Source organism: Diadema antillarum, unplaced genomic scaffold (assembly GCF_040938485.1).
Source record: "Diadema antillarum isolate AM-2024a unplaced genomic scaffold, OU_Dant_1.0 scf00000065, whole genome shotgun sequence".
Taxonomy (NCBI): domain Eukaryota; kingdom Metazoa; phylum Echinodermata; class Echinoidea; order Diadematoida; family Diadematidae; genus Diadema; species Diadema antillarum.
The window spans coordinates 1,937,944-1,955,000 of NW_027270954.1; the positions used below are offsets into that span (position 1 = coordinate 1,937,944).

General features: G+C 37.4%; 1 protein-coding gene across 1 annotated transcript in view; it reads right to left on the minus strand.

Annotated features, from left to right (window-relative positions):
• Positions 1–17,057, minus strand: part of LOC139716438 (sulfotransferase 1C2-like) — a 58,949-nt gene that overhangs the window by 13,534 nt on the left and 28,358 nt on the right. The window lies entirely within an intron of this gene.

A 17,057-nucleotide genomic window follows, 5' to 3' on the forward strand; every position in this document is an offset into this window, starting at 1 on the left:
TAAAAACTGAAAATTTTCTGGAATTCTTTTCATTATTATGTTTTTTCTTCAGGTCATTTTAGTGCCGCTATTGCTGGATGAAAAGACTTAAACGTGACGTTAGTACAGAACAATAGAGGGAGACAAACTGAAGAAACTCAAACCTGAGCCTTCACCCCTCTGAATAATATCTTTCTTTCAGTAATAAAGAAGTTATAACAGAATTCTACAAAATTTATTTCAAATGGTTTATCCTTGTCACGTACCCATGTAAACATGTCGGTGAAAGGTGACAGCCGGGAGAACCTTGACTAGTTCAAAATGTAATAAATGTCAGAACCAAACACATCTCTCTCTTCTCTCTTTCTCATACAAACATATGCAAGCAAATTCATGTCAATGCAAAAAAAAAACAACTGTTTTTACTATCCAATAAGTTTACATATTACTGGTATTGTAATTTGTATCTTTGTTTAGTGAAGGGGAATCCTTGGAGATTCCACACTAACAGTTAAATTAGTGATAAATTTGAATTAATTTTGATTTGAACTGACTTCTATTTTTTTTTCGTCAACGCTCAGTGGTTTGGGGACTAGTTATGGCGAGACTAGGTCTCAAACATGTTCAATTTGTATTTGGAGACGTTTTTCCATTCTCCTGCAGGTCACGGAAACGTCTCTAGGCAAAAACAGACCACGAGTTTGACAGTACAACGTGGGGCTTAATGTCGGTCTAGTAGGCCTTGTCTCCTGTAGTGTCTAACTAATTGGTTGTATGACTTGTGGGCTTTATTACTCGCGGGGTCTATGACTCATGGGCTGTATGATTCGTGGGTGTCGAACTCGTGACGTGCACCCGTGATGATGATGATGATGATGATGATGATAATAATAATAATAATAATAATAATAATAATAATAATAATAATGATAATAATAATAATAATAATGAAAATAATAATAATAATAATAATAATAATAATAATAATAATAATAATAATAATAACAATAAGGTCTGTCTTATTTATCCAGGGTAGCCTCATCAGTGTTGCCGCTGCTCTACCAGAGCGGGCCCTGCCATTCGTGATTGATAGTCCGTGACCAAATCCATTGAGTCGCAACAGCTCCGACCTCGAATGTTGCGCCTAATTACGATGATTTAGACATTAATCGAACAAACGTGACTGTAGATGCAAAGAAAAACAACAGTATGATCAGCGACAGTAAAAGGGCAAACTCACCTTTGAAAGGGACATGGTCTCGACTTTTTCCTCACGAAGTGGATAATTGATGTTATATAAGAATGTAGGAGTGTAGTCGTTTCTAAGTAACACGTTAAGAGGAAATGACTTACCAATGACAAAGTTCTCGTCTCAAATGGCGAAATAATGTCATGGGGAATGCAATCTCCGGTAGATATCAGCCGTCTCCATCCCACGGTGGCTCCGTATCAGGCCAACTCCCAATTTACTCTCTCCTCTCTCTTTCTTCCCTCTCCTTCTTTTTCTCTCCATCTTTCTATCTTTCTCAATGTTTTTCCCTCTCTCTCTAGCCATTTATTCCTTTTTTCCCTTTGGGTTTTCTCTCTCTTTTCCTTTTCTCCACGCCGGGTTTTCTCTCCCTTTTCCTTTTCTCCATCCCATCCCTTTCCAGGTCATCTTTTTCTCCATGTCCACTCGACTCATATGAACTTTGATGCCATTGGTCACTGTGTGTAGGTGTGTATGTGTGTCTGTCTGTCTGTGTCTGTGTGTCTTTGTGTGCGTGCAAAGGAAGTGTTTCCAATCAAGCATATTCGCTGCCTGTCTAATCTCTACAGTAACGATTGTACCCGAAACCTGACAGAAAAATAACGAGATAGAAAGAGGCCTGTGGTGGATAAAGAAAGCACTATTAGAAGCGTTAGCTCCTTTTTGAGTGGAAGATGAAGGTGATATTTTTCACCTCAAGCAGATTGTCCTCTCTGATCTCTTGAGGTGTCCTGCCGTTTTGTCTCTTATCAGTACTGAAACGACTTTGCAGAATTGCAGAATTTTATTTCCAGTGTCAGTTGTGTTTGATGACAGTCACGCTCTATTGCTATTAGTTGGCGCCTGATTTTTGTTTTTATCTTTGAATATTTTTTTTTTGCGTCGTCACTACACGACCACTTAACAATGTATACACTGTATTAACTACTTATGATGTATGGATTCCAAGAACGATTGTGATATGATTATTTGTTGTCCACTGCCAACTTGTAGATTGTTTCATCTTAATACTTATGCAGGTGGTGGGTTCTCTTGTTTGCAACATGACAGCCACCTTAAACTTACACCATTGTACACTATAACAAACCCCCGGAAAAGTGAACGTCAGTGACTTTAACGTACATGTATGTCTGTACGATTACACAACTACCCTAGCAATGCAAGAGACATGAATCCACACCATCGCAGCTCAACAGGTGTGCTAATGTTAACTAGGTATTAAAAGAGAACGGAAGGGTACGCGAATCCATGTTATTTTTCCGCAAAACTTCGGTCCAAATGAATGATATACTAAGAATGTATGATATGTGCGTATGCATGCATAATACCCCACCGCAGTAACCAGACTATAAAGGATTCATGAACACTGTGGTTTGAACAGATGACAAGATGCTGTTGCTTTACACTAGAGTTGGGTAAGAAATCAGACGACCCACAAAAGCCAACAAACATCTCATACTGGTCTCGGATATCCAGCCCACATGGCTGGAAGTAGAGCATAGAAAGCACATCCATTTAAAGTACTGCGAATTACCAACTGCAGACAAATGATTGGATGCTTGTGCATCCGAATTTCGTACCATGGGCTTACATGTGAATATCAAGTTTGTTTGCAAGGTAAGAAGCCAATGATTGAATCGTCCTGACTCAACTATCGCACGTATAACAGGTAACTCGACCGTACAATAGGATGCAAAGCCGATGTTGTGATTCTTCACTTTAATACCAACCCGTTGTGGTTTGCTCCGGGTGAGTATAGTAGTCAACAGATCCGCCCGGCACAGGTAATGAGGATTGTTCTCTCAGCGTACATTTACTGCCACACAAAATTTTGAAATACATGCACTTAAAATATTTCAGGCTTATAAAGCCATCAAGAGTCAATATGCCACAGTGACAGGATAACCAAGGAGGTATCTCCTTGCGATAAGGCATCCTAATTCAACACCAAACTTGGCGGAACAGAATGCTATTCCTCAATTTTCATTCCGAGTGGTGTGGCTTTGATGTAGAGAGTCAACGCACTGCATGCCAAGTCGCTTACATTTAGGAGCAAAGAGCCTCACGATCTGATTTCCATATTGAATGTCGCACGTATAGCTCGGAGGAAACGCCTTCAGTCTTTGAAATTTCAGGAGATGAAAACTTTTTTCTTTCATGGAGCGGCTTTCAAGCCTTTGAAGTCATGGCATCGTGTCTCATGAAATTAATACCTCTGTACTCTAGAGGCCCTGGACGCAGTGATTTTCACGATTTTGTGATGGAAAGGTTACATTTCTAATCACTAGGTAATATACAGAGCGTGATGGAAGGAATAGGGTCACATTAATTGTTTCACTGTAGCACGTGGATAGAATGAACGCTTATGTGAAGGCACATTAAGGCACAACAACGAAAGAGTCTGCAAGTTACAATATCACAAATTTATAAATGTTTGCTTTGCATAATCATGATTTTGAATCATCTGGTACATTCGACCAACAATAGCTTTCATATTACTGGAAAAATGTGTATGTGTGTGTGTGTGTCTTTTTTTGGGTGGGGGTCTGAATTAAAGGCATTATTTACCATTTGCAGATGAAACAAAACCCAGCTTTAGTACTTCAAAATAGTTAGGGGCAGAAAAACTATAGTGTAAAAATTTGAATCACTATTATCAATGTAAGTATTGTTAAATATACAAATGTGAACGATAGTTGTAATAAGAATGTTTTTAGACTAAACCGTCTACAGTTATGGTTTAGTCGGAAAAATGGTGACATCTCCTTATATTTTAGCCTTTATTACGAAATTGTCATATGGTAGGATGTTTTGTGATACAACTGACTTACACATATGCATCAAATGTGATATCTCGAACATTTTTTAAATCACTGCTCCCAGTGGTAAACAGTACATGTACCTTTAATACTGAAGTGGCCTAAGAAACCTCACTGTCCTTCAAACGTCTTAGGGAAGGATGTAATTATGAGGAAAACCTTCGACAAACGCTGAGCCTATGAGATGTAGATGGAACTGTGATGAAAACCCCCTTGGCCCTATCACTTTATGCCTACTCACAAAAACAGCAACAACAAAGATATAATTGAAGAAAGATGGGTTGAATGCAAAGAGCAAACGTTCACCGATCTTCTACAGTGCCTTGCCATCGCTTCAGGTATGAATTCACACAGAGTGATCGCATATATTTCGGCTTCAATCATTTCATTATCAGGACAGCCTTTAAGGTATATTTCTAACCATCCGCCATTACCTTGCATTATTCAGTATTACAATTTATTTGCGTTCCCTAAAAGGCTAAAGGCAACTATGCAGATATGAACTTCTTAAGGGTTACCCGTTCTGATATGTAAGCCTCTGCTCGGGTATCAGAAAGATGGATGGACATGAAGGTAGTTGAGCGTTAGCAATCATTAGAATATTTCAGACACCGGCAGCAAAATGAAGCAGAATTATAATACTCGGGTATAACAAATGAAGTAAAGCAAACTTCTCAGATTCGGCAGTTCACGTTGAAATTGTGTAAGAATTTTCGTACAGCATCGAGGGACTCAAAATTGAAAAGCAATATGCACCCCTTTAATTATATAATTATTGATTGAACCTTTACTAGTACAGTATTACGTGCCTATGTATATGGACAGGTGGTCGAAATATTAAAATTTCGATTTCCTATTGTATTCATATATTTCACTTTCTGGGTTTTAACTTCCGCGACGTCATCGGTGTGACGTGCACGTGGTATGGTATTATGTAGGCCTTCTTCGTGTGTGTGTGTGTGTGTGTGGGGTGGGGGGGGTGGGGGGGGGTGTTGTTCATATTTTCCTATCCAGATTATTGCTGTTGTTGTTTTAATGTGCAATTTCATGATGACATGGAGATATGGGCAAAGCATTATTTTTACACTGAAAACAAAAACAAAAACAAAAACAAAAACAACAGCAATACGAAAACATATCCATACCTATATACCCAACACGTCAATCGAATAAATATCATTACCTTTGACATCTATACCAGGGGCGTCAATCCTGGAGGGGTGAGCATAGCGTGGGGCAAGGGGGACAATCCCCCCCCCCCCCCCATGAAAATGTTTGGGGCAAACATGTATTTTTTTAAATTTTTGCCTCGATATCCCCCCCCCCCATGATTTCAGAGATGTGGAAAATTCTCCTGCTTAATTGATTAAAAATTGTCCAAGTGCTTGATATTTCACTCAAAGTGTGCACCACGAGATCGTTGAATTTCAATTCTGACAAAAACGCAAAATTTCCCCACTTAGGAAGGGGATACATAAACTCTGACTACATTTTGGGGATTACTGACAATTTTCCAGACATTCCACCGATAGTGTGGACCTGAAAACCTATAAATGCAACAGCTCCGTCGTGTGGGAGAGACTATCCCTCTTCCTCCATAAACTAAATACACTTAACTATGATGACGCACACGCAGAAAAAACAAAAGCTATGATACGGCAATTTAGACACTCATATTTTCCCTGAATATTTGGTTTTCTTTCTTTTTTGATAGAAACAAAAGAAAAATCAAATTTAATATTTCACCCAAATTTGGCATCATATCGCTGAATTTTACATGAAAATGTAGAATGTCCCTCGTGTGGGAGAGGGGAATATCCCCCTCCCACACCCTTCCCCCGCTCGGTCGCTCCACTCCCTTGCACAGATCTTCCAAGTTTCCCCCACCCCCTGAGGAAAACGAGTTGACGCCCTTGCCTTGCACTCATATTTATTACAAAATCAGTTGAGGTCTCTAGCGGCCCTACTGTTCTGTAATCCCCTGGACAATAACATTAAATTTCAAAATTTGCACTCACTTTTAATATCTTCGAATTGAAATTGAAGAAAACTCTTTTAAACCATTACCAAGTCTAATCCGAGGCCCATCACTGCTGATACCGGTTGACATTCGTATATTTATGCATACATTTTCCAACTCAGGCATGAATTGCCTCTTCCTGGCTGGCCCTAGGTATTTCTGCGCAGTGAAGATAATGTATCTCATACTTCTGCTTTGTCACCTCCTGTAATGCTTTGTGTTTCCTTTTTTTCATAATGCTTTTGAAGTGTTCACCCCCTCCCCCCTTTATTTTTTTTGGGGGGGAGGGTTTCCTGTTTCCTGAATGCGGCACATTCAGTTTTTGTTTTCACTTTCTTTTTTCTTTATCAGCAGCTTACATGTGTGTGTGTCTCTCTCTCTATCTATCTATCTCTGAAGGGACTTCAATATACAAGCTGTGCTTATTTAGAAATTCCCTCCATTTCCAAAAGTCCACTAAATTCACCATTATTTGACTGATTATTTCATAAAACGTTTATAGATTCTATATGTCTTTGTCCAAATTTGGTTTACATATACTGTATTATCATGTGACAATTCACGAGCTGATGTAAATATTTGACCAAAAAAAAAAAATGTTCATGCATTTACGTTGTGCTTACGATTGTGTGTGACTTTTATTATTAATGGAAAATATATGTAATGAAATAAAATGTAATAAAGTGAATTGAAATGAAATAAAATAATATTCACAGTGTTTGAACACATTTTTTCTCCCAGCATATTTTGCTTTTAAGAATAAGTAGAGAAAAGATAACCCTTGGTATCAATCAGTAGGCTACATCTAAAGTGAAGGAGTATTTGATCTTTAGGCAGCAACCGTAAAAAAAAAAAGCACTTACCTCTAAGAAAAAGAAATAATTTGTGTGGAAAAGGGAAGGGTGCTTTAGGTTTTTCCTCTAGGAATAGTGCTCTTTTCTGAGGGTTTTCGTTCAATCCAACTTTTCTTCTTTTTTTTGTTTCATCCCGCGAGACTTATATGCTAATACCTTCATCTTGCACGTGACAAGATGAAAACGCGTTTCTAAATTATGACAAGAAATTGGACTCGAAGAAAACACTTGTTTGGTTCTAGAAGCTTCTGCTTTGTGTCAAAAATGCAGTGTACAGAGAACTAGGTGAATTGTGCGGTTGCATTCGTGTAACCAAAGACATGCCTTCAATACACCCAAGACGTCTCTGTCCTATTGGGGCTGACACTTTGAAAACGCCTCAAGCAATCTACGAGGCTGTTCGAAAATTGTGTCCTCGCCAGTATGTTTTGTTTTATCCTCTCTTTTTGCGTCTTCACGTAGTTGTTGATGACTCCAATGAACAATGGGATATTGGCGATTCTCTTCTCCCTGCCTCAAACAGCGAGCAAGCAATTACGATAAAAACCGTGTGAGTTGAAAGACCTCCATCAACGATTAAGTGAGCCGGGAAGGACAAAAAGCCAAAAGAAAAGAGAAAAGAAACACACACTAGTAAAAAAAAAATGCTTTTGCCAGGGGCAATATTATAGTCAGACATTGAAAAACTCATCGCTGTTCATGTATGCCCTAGAATAAGCTCAACTAGCAGCTAGCAAACGCTCATGTGAAACTCAAATTTTGGACCCCCCCCCCTCAAAAACAAAACAAAAAACAAAACAAAAAAACAGGGGTGAGATATCAGCAATTTTGATAAAGGTACATGAAAGCGCATAGGCAGATTGTCGTCCGCCCTGTCAAGTGCGACTTGCAAGTGTGTCGTAAGAAGGAAGCACTAAGCACTTTGGTCGTAAGTACAACGACACATCTCGAATAATGGAGGTTGGAACGTGGGCAAGCGTGTCGAATATGATGGCAAGCCTGTATGATGGGCGCCTGTATAGGTGCCGGTCATATACGATTGAACGAACAACCATGATATTGGTTTCAGCTATTCGCAAGGCGTCGCTCAGTGCCTACCCCAGTGCCAACTTTGATTGTGCTCCACAAAGTGTTAAGACCTATTCCACAGGACGTATTTAATGAAAGAAAAATTGAGCCTGCCTTGTATTTTTGTTTCAGTCTATAGCTAAGATCGTCGCTAGCGCGCATAAAGAGCGGTACGCTACAAGAATACATGAACAAGTTTTGTAATGTTTGACGGTCCCTCCCACTCCTTCAATGATATATGAATTCATTATGACGATATATGAATACTTTTTTGCTTTTATTTTGGGTCTCAACATATTACATCAAAAGATTAGTGTCATTTTACTTATTTCGTTTCCTGTTTCTGTTAAAGTAAAGCATGGGACACTATAGATTGAAGGTTTTTAGCGACTATTGCTCCTGGTGAACACAGTTGTAAGGGGCAACAGTTCCAGTGTTTGAAGAAGATCGATACATCCTGAAATGAGCCCTGTCATTTGAAAAAAAATCAACAAATAATCTAAATCTTAACCCTCCTTTTTTGTCTTTTATTCATTAAACAATGCATTGTGGTATTATGATTGTTACAAATCTGCTACATCGATACATGTATTTTTTTTTTTGTATTTTTTCCATCCTTTCCTCCTCTCTCTTTCTCTCCCCTGTCCTTTTATTTATGTACGTTCTGATTAAATGTATTTTTCTCCTTTTACGTAATTATTGTTACTGATCTCCCCGTTAGCTTGTAATTTCAACGATGACCTAATTCATCACTGTTTCATAGCCTCTATAATCCGAGTCATTATGCCTTTATTTTTCTTCATTTCACTTCATAATCAGCATCATTGAGCATGTCTATCACGTCTTTCCATTATCTGATTTCACTAGTTGATCCGAGAGAGTATTTTGAACCCTGTTCGCCCAGTGCCTTCATTTAATTGACCAAATTTGACAGGCTAACCGGAGTACTGTCTTTCTAATTATTAACCTGAGGTATGGAGGGAATGCGAGGGGGTATAAGGGAGATTCGAAAGAACGAACGCAAGTGCAGAGCTCAATGTTATTTTGACGAACCTGCCTAGCTCAAATATTACTGTTTACATTAAATTGTAATGTTGAAAAAAAAGGACACAAAACGATTTTTTTTATCTCCAAAATCTCATCATTGTCAAGATTGTATTTTATAAATTAGAATTCTGTCAGGCATAACATAAACAGTTCTAAAGATCTATATTTGTTATTCTTCTGGGGGTGAGTTAGGTCAGTTAAGTGAAGAATGGATAAGTAAAAGACAAATGTATTTTACATTTGCCTTTTGTTGTGAGTAACATTAGTTTTATCATTAAATTACAATCTAAACACTAAACAAAAAGTAAATTCCCCCTAAAACAAACCTCTGTAATTTATGAATAAGGAACCTTTGAGGAAATCTGAGTACGGGATCATGAAGCTGTATTTCTCGGCTACCTTTCATGTGAAATTCAGTGGATATCACTTGGTCACGCTTGAGTGAGCCTGACTTCAAATTTAAATTCATAATGGCACTTTTTGAAGTTCACAAGCCCAATTTTGCAACTTTGATTTGGTGATATCGGAACAAAATTCAATTTTCCAGGATAAAAAGGCATGCAACGTATGATTTATGTGCTTCTTATCGTACCATGTGACTTGTGCACAAAATTTCACGGTTGAGCGAACACGGGGTGAAAATTACCAAATGGCCGATTTCACATGTTTCTCGTGATAATTTCTGTCAATTGAGATTGAATTCATGTGTTGAACAGTTTTTACACACAATTCACGTAATTTCACGGTTGAATGAGCACATTCAAAGAAAAACAACAATCTAAATTGTGCAATAAGAATTGCGATAATTTTGCGCACTGAAATCAACTGTATGATGCTTTTTTTATATTGTACTAATACCCACACGCATATCAGTGACCACCTGAAATTCAGTGTTTATTTATCGCTGTCATTTTTTTTTCAATTATGATTATTTCTTAGGTAACCTATTCTCACACTAAAGAGGTGCCTCAAGACCATTATACGTGTTCTCCATGGAATCGCACAGATAAGTTTTCAGATGTAGTTTTAATATCTGCCCCTTGTCATGCTTATGTTGTATTTCTTCTTTTTTTTTTTGGGGGGGGGGGGGCGGGGATCATTTGAATCTTGTTGAGGCATATTGGTGATTCTATGCAATTTCGTAAGAATCTCATTTCCAGAGAGTAGAGACTCAATTGAATTGGAAAACAGGTCAACGAATTAGGGAGGCATGGGAAGATCATTCAGAAGAAATCCTTAGGGAAGAAACTGGAGATATTTGACGGAAGAAACTTGATGGAAAATGACAAAGACGAACAGGGCAGAAATTGATTTTCAAATGCAAACATCATTTTCCGCTCCTTGTACTGTGCCGGACCCTTGGGTATGGGAGGGGAATACTAAATAAGGAACTCAGAGAGAGAGAAAAAAAAGAAGAACATTACGAGCAATATCAGGGAGAGAAGCGAATGAAGTACTGAACAAAATGCACCTGACAGTTCAAGGCTTCTGTTAATCTATTGTATACATTTTAAATTGCAAAAGTCAATTATCTAGAGACCAATATGTAGGTATAATTGTCGTTCTTTGTAATAATTGGTAATCTGAGCTCATCTTCACGGTAATCTGCTGAACAGATCTGCAATGTTTAATAGCAACTTATAAGAACAGACGGCATAGTCGACAGTAATTTGTTTCGTGAATCATTGATTATGTCAGTGCAACAGGCACTATCACGATGTATGACGACAAATTCTTGGGGTAATGATATGTGATTGGCGTATGGGACTGTCACACAGATTAAAAGCACGGTATAAAGTAAAACAAGAGCCACCATAAAGAAATAGTTTCATGCTTCGACTATTACTTGTTCACGGCGATTGAAGTTTCACTTGCTGACAAGTAGATAACAGTTCACTGCTGTCTGATGATGCAAAACAAAAACAAAAACGATTAAAACCAATCATTTCATTATGAATTCTTCTTGTCCATGTTGCAGTTGCGACCATGCATCACAAAACAAACAAAGAAGGTCGCCAGAGAGGGGTTTTTAGTTAAGGGATGACTCTGAAAGAGCATGCTTTAACATGATGTATAGCTCAATTCAGATGGACTCTTCTAACCTATTTAAATATTGGAAAGGAAACACACACTCTGGAAAAGTGTGAACTGAGAAAAGAAGCTCTGAAGTAAAAGGTCTATTCAAGCGCTTAAAGGGATAGTACAGTATTGGTGGAGATGAGAATTGGGCTTTAAAATTTTTGCGAGATACCAAGAAAACACTTATTATATAGTTCAGAACATACCATTTTAAGAGGAATTCAAAGTTTATTTGATGAAAATCGGGTTTGGAATGACTGAAAAATCCAAAAACAAAGTAAAACAAAGCGATCGTGATAAAGTGTGGGTCCCACACTCTAGTAGAATCGCTCTTTTTTGATATCTCAGACATTTCAAAACCAATTTTCATCAAATAAACGTTGAATTCCTCATAGAATTACATGCTCCTTCATATTTCATAAGAGGTTTCTGATTATCTAACCAAAAAAATGTTAGAAACCTGAAATTAGGTCTCAACCAAAACTATACGATCCCTTTAATCTTGACCAAGTCGTGCTCGTTGCGCGATGAATGGGACAAAGAAACAACAACAACCAACCCAGGATGTGTACCACCATATCAACAACAATGAAGGGATTATCAGATTGAAATTGAGAAATTGAGGATGCTCTTTTAACACATGTCCATGATTAATGCCAACTTTCAAAGCAGTAGCGTTATCTTTTCATAAGTTAGTAAAGTTAAAAGTGAAGAGTGTGCAAAAGATTTGTAAGAAATGAAAGGGGTCGTCTACATCTAATAACACTACAAAATAACACTACTCTACACGACACGTATACAATCAAGTGGTTTGATGTGTGACTTATGTGTACAAGAGTTGAATGGCTGCATGAGATGAGTATACAGTATGGATGTGATGTGCATGCGTACGTGTGTGTGTGTGTGTTTGTGTGCGTGTGTGTGTGTGTGTGTGTGTGTGTGTGCATATGCGTGCTTACGTGTACGTTGATAGCTATGGTTATCATGTGAAAGTAATATATTTTGTATAATAATTGGTATGAACTATTTATCGTTTTGATATGATGCTGTATTATATTTGTTATGTTAATGTAATCCGTATTTGTCATTGTTGAAATGCTCATACGATGTATAGTTGTTTGATATAATTGATATGTTTTTCCATGTGATGTACTATAATAAGCCTTCGGGCTGCTACTTTACATGTTTGTTTCAAAAAACCATTATCAAATCAAATCAAGGGGTGTAGAAAAACTGCTGAAAACACACATTCCCATTCGTTTTATGAAACACACACTTAAGAATAACGTAGAAGAAGAATAGCTCTTTCAGAAAATATGAAAAACTAAGGATTGACTTGGTTGAACCATTTCAGTCCGAAATTTGTAATTCAACTTCTGGTATGCATGTGTATGTTACGTGTCTGTGGAGGCATTGCAACATTTAACCTCAACCTTGAGGTCGCTTCCTCCACGACAAAAGTAATCGTTGTTTATTAGGGTATCCTCAATCTCACAACAACATGAAAACAGTCAAAGAAGTGTTTCAGCCAGATGCAGCTAGACTTCACGATAAAGGTTGTAAGAGCAAAGAAGCAAACAAGCGAATAAGATAAGTTTACTTGTCGGTAATGTTCTTAATGGAAGTTGTTGACTGATGCATACACACACACACACAAATGCCCATCTACGAATACAGGTAAAACTAGAAAAAGAAAAACCAAGCAAAATCGGTTTCACGCACCACTTATACAGGGACATAAATCTAACCGTTCCCGGCATATCTCGATGAAGTGTAGCGTGAACCTGGGACATCGTGACCCAAGGTCATTCATGGCGAATATCGAAAGCGATTCCGCCTCATTTCAAAAATTGCTCATTAATTTCAATGTTTAATGAAGTGTTGGTAACGAAATCGATTGCATGGGGATGTACTACAGGCCGAGCTTGTCCGTGGGTGTGTTGGGTTGCTACCATTCGCCGATGACAGTCGAAGTGGAAGGGAAATATTCGTGTGTAAAACCTGTTGTTGAACAAGCTATTCCACACACACAACCCGTGATAATACCGGTTCCAAGATATGATGCATATCACGTAAAATTCTATCAAAATGTAATCATTAGAGCACATTAAGCATGTGCTGCATATTCAAGGACTGTTGTAATGAAGACATGTGAAGAAAAAGAGCATCGTGTTCTAACAAATGACACAGGTTTGTGTATCAAATGATTTAGCATATTCTTTTTGCTCATGATCGATAAGAGTTTGAAGACATTCAACGGGTTATTTTCAATCATTTTCCAATGGTTGCAACTCGTGTGTTGGCGTTTCCATTTCAATACATGGGGGAAAAGCTAGATAGGTTGATAATTCAATTCATTTCAATTCAAACTTATTTAATCTAGGGTCCTTAACTGTCTTTGCATGTTCTAATGCAAAATTCAATATCAGCACAAGTAATACATGTACCTATATATTTTAAAGACTTCTGATTAAACGTGTATGTTCATAGAAACACATTCACTACAATGACTTAAGCCAATATCCGCCTTGGATTACCGCAACTATAATGTGGTATAAATGTGTAAGTGACCCTGTATCTCAAAAGACCTAAAAAATATAGCAGTGTTTGATTTTTCAGAGCTCCTGAAAATTAAAGTTTAGGCGACTCTAATGGAAACTTTGTTTTAAAATCTGAATTTTGAAAGCGAGAACGATTTTAATAGACAAATTTTCTTTTCGGTCAGAAGTGCTTTTCTCCAATTTGCAACAATGACGTTTGTTGAAGTGTGCGTGAAAATCTTTCAGATATCTAATACAAACAGTCGGCATTATATAGCTTTGCTATAGTTTTGCCAAAATGATGATCTTGCCATAATTGTGATCATTGTACGCTTTGTCCTTAACTGTTATTTAGTTATTCATAAGTTGATACGACTTTAGATAGAATATACATATGTTTAAGGTTCTTTATATTTTCGAAAAGATTCTCATTTGGTACTGTACACTGAGATGAATGTTTCTGTAATTTTTGTAATTTTTGTATTGTACAATTTGATTGTTTTATATGATTTTTTTTTAGAAATGTGAAAATGGTTTGAAACTAAAATTGAAATTGATATATGCCAGTCTATTAAATCGTGATGGTGCGTATGACAATAATGCAAAGGTTAGAGTGCATTAGCACTCGAGTTTTCAAAATGTCGTGCAACATGCACTCGGTTGCACCTTATGCATGTTTCACCATTGCAAATACCTTCGAGTACGCTGCATCTCCACTATTTAAACGTAATAAAGTTAAACCTGTGCATTATTTTTGTTATGCCTTAGTCTAGAATTAACAGCTTTTTATGTACCTTTTTATTGGTGAACACCAGACAACTACACATGTAAAACTTGCTCAATAGCGAACAGGTCCGAAGACGCTCCTTCCAAACACTCGGCAAACACTGCACTCCTACACATGCACAAGGCATGAACTACATGTTTTGTTTGTTTGTGGTTTCTTAACAGAGAAATAAGTGATTTATAACGTCCGACGCGCTTGTCGGACGTTAATAAATCCATATTACATGGACATTAATAAATCCATATTACATTAATTATTACGTTAACAAATCCATATTACATGGTATTTTTCCTGATTGTATGAAAATTGCTAAGGTTTTTCCTTTATTTAAAAAAGGAGACAGTTTTGATATAAGTAATTATAGACCAATTTCTTTATTTTCATCCCTATCTAAGGTTTTAGAAAAATTGATATTCACAAGAACGATTAAATTTCTTAATTATTTTAATGTTTTTACAAATTCCCAATTTGGGTTTCGTCAGAAACACAGCATCTATCTAATGTTCCATTCGCATTATTGGGCCCTATTCTCTAAATCTTCTCTTCACATAAGACTTCCTTATCATAGTTATGAATCTAACATGCAATTTTACATAATGTCAAAGTACATGTAGAATATTTTCAAGGAGAAGTGAAAAGATTATCATGGTATTTCCAAGCAAACAACACAAATCGCATACAAGGAATCTTGATTGGTAGTTGACAAAATGCAGGTTTTATTTACAGAAGATCTTACAAGTCTATGGTTCAAAATAATCGTATATACTGCTCCTAATCACAGTAAAAGTACAAACTTTAAAAGTTGGTGAAATCAACTGCAAAATGTACTGTCTTACCTGAAAATTTCACTTTGGGAAATATCTTTTCAGGTCTGAGTTTGAAGTTTTTAATTCTAACAATGAGCCCGCACCAACAACAAAAGAACGTCAATACTTGACCAACATTCCTGATTGTATCGACGAAATTCTGCGACCAAATGCTCCATCTCACACGACAATTTATACAACTTCCTTTTGATAATATCGAATGAACTCATTATTCAAATTGGCGTCAGTTAACTTTTAATGCACATTACATTTATATGGCACTATACGTGCACATGGTCTGCTGCGATGTTTAACACATAGCGATATTATCTGCACGGTTATGTAAGTAAACGTGCTGTGTAATCAAGACAAATACACGGAAGATAATAAGTCTTAAACAGTAGGTGGAAAGGACTCGGCTCTCATGGCTGTAAAGAATTTATCAGATGACTACACTATGTAAATAAGCTGTTGGATATAAGATTCATGTTTCATCTCGATGTTATACCATTTTTTTTTAATTCAGTGGTTAGTATCAACCTTTTCTCGATTGATCTTATATGCTTCGTAACAATTGCAAGTTATTCTAAAAGAAAAAAATATGACAATTGTGCTGCTACATAATATGGCGCGCACAATGTACAAACTCAATCGCCCGTAATCAGTTGCACCATTAACGGTTAGGATGGCCGCATTTGTAGAGGTGAAGCTGCGATTGTTGGGTTCCACCTCAGCCGAGAAGTCTCGCTCAACCTCCCATCACAAGGTGCGATGCCCCCGGGGTGTTTTTGTTTGCCCACATCCCGACGATGCATTAGAAGAGGCTTCAGTTACATCATTCTACCCTTATCATTTTTGAAGAGTTAATGGATATCTTCTTTTTTTTTTTTTTTGCTGTTGCTGCCGAGTCAGGTCTCATGAAGCGCGAGGCAGGAGAGCGAGTTGTCTCCAAGCAGTGTGGTGTTACCGCGCAAACATGATATCGTTCACAAACTGCCTTGGTAACAGTCGTCAGCATTGCTGTACAAATTATGTAGACGTCGCAGTTCAGCGTAGTTTGGGAGTGCGAAAGGCTTCCGCTTGCTGTGGCAAAGCTTTGGGGGGAAAAGCATGGTATCTGGGTATCTAGGTAAACCCTGACAATGATCGATTACAGAAGGAAGAAAAACAGTTTTGGCTCTCAAATGACTGATGCACTGTATCTCATTAATGAATGCTAATGATTATACAAGTAAGTTGTTTGAAAAATAAATCGTGTCAGCAGCCCTAGAGCGCACTGTGTTCTGAGAATTTGCAAAGGTGTTTCTGTGTGTTCACGTCGTGTCTTTTGGCACCATTTTCATTAACATCCATAGCCGTTGCGCTTTTTTTATCATCTATAAATTATCTTCCAATAATAGCTGCGTTTAAAAGGGACTCTATCCTATTTTTGACGGATATGTTATTAGATGTTAATGTATAACAAGCTCGCGCTCAATGGATTCTGAAATTATTTGCTCCAAATTTGTTATGCACGTATCGTAACATTCAAATTACTGTATTGACGCACAAGTTCCTATGAAAACCTTACGGAGCTAATTTGTAGATCGGAGTGTATGATGTATTAACAATGCCCAGGAGAAAGAAGAAATGATTGTGTATTAGCCAAATGTTTGAGCTGAAATTAAAGAAGTCGCGTTCTATTTTAACGGCAATCCGTCTGAGGATAAGATCTCGGAGAGATTACAGTGCCAAAGTGCTAGAAATTACCCAAAGGTCAAAGTAGCATCGTCTAAATCTCCTCGCAGATTCATATCCAACTTACATCAC